Genomic DNA, 3,459 nt, shown 5'->3' on the forward strand with positions numbered 1-3,459 from the left:
ACAATGGAGGAAAGGAGCCGTCTGTGGATTAAACAGTGTGGGAGACCCCGCTCCCAACTCAATGTATCAAAGATCAACAAACACTTCTGCTCCAAAGTAAATAAAGCTTTTTGATCTTGCCAGGTAGCGAACTATGCTCTCTAGCTAACTATCTAGTTGAGAGGACACCCCCAAACAGTTACGGTTCATGTAAACTAGTATTATAACGACTACAAGTATATAACTAGTCTCCCCAACAAATGTGTTAATGTGAAAATAAAATGTTACTGTCAAAATGTTAATGTTACCGTCTATAAGGTTGCACACTTAAGCTATCATAGCTAGCTAGCGGTAGCAAACGCCTTCAAGTTTCACCGAGTGTAATATACTGTATCAATCTTGAACAAAACGTTCCAAAAGGCATTATGAACTTTTTTTTATTTTAATCTTTGTAGCATTTTGTGAACGGGCAACCTGCTCCTGGGAATCCCAAGGTCTGTGTGGTGTAGTGAAGCTTCAGACTATAATGACAAGCAGCATATATATTAACTCTTTACTGAGAACTGTCAACCGCATGAAAAACGTGACAAATAGCATTGAGGTTCACTCTTATTCTGCTCTATTTACGTAGCTATTATAAATGTATACATCCGTCTTTTGTCATACAAAAATATGTGAGAAACCTGATTAAAATTAAAAACCCGATTTAAAACCTGATTAAAAACCCGATTAAAATATGTGAGAAACCTGTCATTAATTTGATTAAAAATTGTAATCGTTTCACAGCCCTAATAAATAGGCATATGTTGAATACGAATTTAGCGATTTAACCTCAATGGCCTAGCTTTAAAATGAGCCTCCCAATAATGATAAGGGAGTGCATTTAGATAAGGACAAAGCACTCACAAACAAATATGCTTTCAATAGCAAATTTAATTTATAATATATAAATCCCAGCCCCTTTTTCAGGCCCCTCCATGTTCCATTCACGTCTCATTCCTCCCCACCCCCCAGGACCCGGTCCTGCATCCACTTGAGATCGATGAAGAGATCTGGTCATTCCCCTTGGTATCACTCGGCCTTCTCCTCTTCTCCTTGATAGTGCCTGTATTCTCGTCTAAGCTCCCAGGTGTTTTTGTGGGTGCCCTTCACATTGTAGATCCCAATATCGCGAAGAATCTCTTTCAGGTAGATCTGCGGTGACGGACAGACTTTGTATCAAAGGAGGCAGACCCATGACATCTCAGGGAGCTCTGAACTACAAACTATTTTCTCAGTTTTTTACCCATTAATCATTCATCATTATTATTTTTGCTAGGAGTACTTGGTTGACTGATAAAAGCTGTATTACTTAGGGGGCTAACTACATTATCAATAAGGAAAACAGGGAAGGCCTGCTCTTCTTCAAGATAACACTACATACCACCGGCTGCTTGGTGATGTCCACGAGGTCTTTGATGCTGTAGAACTGATGCTTCTCAAAGGCAGAGAAGAGCATGTCCTGCACCTGCTGTTTGTCTGCTCGTTTCCTTTTGCCTTCTTTCTTTTCCTTATCACACTCCAGCTACCCACACACACACACACACACACACACACACACACAAACACAAAAAGACACACACAATTAAAAAATCTATACATGTTCAATTCTGCTGTTTCTTTGTGTCCTAAGGTTCTATGTGCCTTAATATTAATTAAAACACAATGTACCTTTTATATGGGGACATTATGATTTGTGGAGTTATGGTAACTAACATAACCACAATGATATAAAACACAGAAAATACATTTTGGAATTTGTAGACACACGCACAAAAGAAAATAATACTTTTAGCTTACATTGTTTGCATGATTTGAAACTGGCTTGTAGTTGGAGGTCACAGCCTTGTCTAGTTGCTGAGATAGCCGGAATGGTTTGGAGGGGTGCTCGACCATAAGCCTGTAATAACAGATGAAAGAATTAATTAATCCAAGGTTTCCAGCTTGCCAGGAGGCTTTTCTAACCTGAATGTGAAGGTGCTTTAGCATTCTTCTGGAGGCTGAATGTGAGTCAAGACAATTTAACGTTGCATAGGGATTTCAAGCGTCTCTGTGTTTGTGTATGCGTATGAGTGTGTAATGACCACGTACTTCTTTAACTTCATGAACTTCTCACTGATCGCTGTTCGGCACTCAGCCCTCTGGACCACCACACCCTCCAGTGCTAGTTTGTCTTGGGGGGGCAGAGAGAGAAAGTCACACACACAGTAGTAATACTAGAGCAACACAGTGCATTTTGGGTGAAGAGCTCATGGCCGTATGACACCTCTGTACTATGACTGGAGTTCCGTTGCTTTTCTTTTCACGCAGCACACACACCTTATCACCAGTTACTCTCCCAGTAACCAATCCAGAGAATCACAGGCGCCCTACAAGACACTCTCTGTTCCCCAATTCATGGTCACCACCATCTCTCTCTCTGTTTCTCTCTGTCTCTCTCAATATCTTCCCTTAACCTCCCTGGGCTTGGGTCGTAAACTCGTCCCGACCTTACTCATATTTCACTGATTTGATTCTAACTGACAGAAGGTCTCATTACGAGTGGGGCTTTTCCCAAGTTTATCAAAGCAATGTTTAAAGCAATGTTTAAAAGGTTTTAAACCACACTCGGACATTGGAGCACCAAACACACACACAGACACACACACACTCACTGGAACACTCCTCAGCCTCCTCAGTCTCCTCCAGCTCCGTTGGGGAGTGGCAGCGGTGGGTTGGAGACTCACCTGGGTCCGGCCCTGACCCTGAGGTGCTGCCTGCAGCCTCTGACTGGCCTGAGGGAAGGATGGCAGAATGAGAACTACAGCAGGACAGTGGGGCTGGGACAGGCCCCGTTCACCTGCCAGCCACACATCCGCATTTACACACACCCATGGTCACAACCATCTCTCTCTCTCTTTCTCTCCGTCTGCCTTACTTTTCAGCAGGTATTCATAGGCCTTGGTCATTTTTTCTAGAAATACCTTTGCAGGCCCGGCCCCTCCAGGGCACATAAAGGTGACGAGCTCAGCATTAACTGAGCTCGCCCCCACCCTGCGTTTCCCAATAAATAAAATTGGGTTGTAGCCTAACGCATGAAGCTTGCTGACCTGAAATGTACACAATAAATTACACAAAATGTTACCATGGCAGGCTGACATGTTACATTTTTTTCAGTTTATTTGAATGTTAGTTTTAGCTAGTCAAGTATAAGGTGGTCTGGCACATTGTTGATCAGAAAAAAAATGCTATATGGACCAAGCCCAAATGTGACTAATGAGGCAACACATTTTGAATCATTGGATACATTCAAGGTTAGTGTGTGGCGGCATTACGTTCAATAACCTTTCACTAATATGGACTATGGACTACAAATCTGATGGAATTTTAACAACTACATACAACACATCAAAGTCAATAACATTGAATATTTTTAAATGGATCTACACTGTGTCTGAAAAC

At 41.9% G+C, this 3,459-nt stretch overlaps 1 pseudogene across 1 annotated transcript; it reads right to left on the minus strand.

Annotated features, from left to right (window-relative positions):
* Positions 1–1,050: 1,050 nt before the first annotated feature.
* LOC308382624 (general transcription factor IIF subunit 2-like) lies at positions 1,051–2,892 on the minus strand (annotated as a pseudogene). Its single transcript has 5 exons — positions 2,745–2,892; positions 2,110–2,191; positions 1,819–1,918; positions 1,403–1,543; positions 1,051–1,173 (listed from the first exon to the last, which is right to left on the minus strand). The product of its transcript is annotated as a general transcription factor IIF subunit 2-like (transcript).
* Between the last annotated feature and the right edge of the window lie 567 nt (positions 2,893–3,459).

This window comes from Sprattus sprattus, assembly GCF_963457725.1.
Source record: "Sprattus sprattus genome assembly, contig: scaffold_94, whole genome shotgun sequence".
Lineage (NCBI taxonomy): Eukaryota > Metazoa > Chordata > Actinopteri > Clupeiformes > Clupeidae > Sprattus > Sprattus sprattus.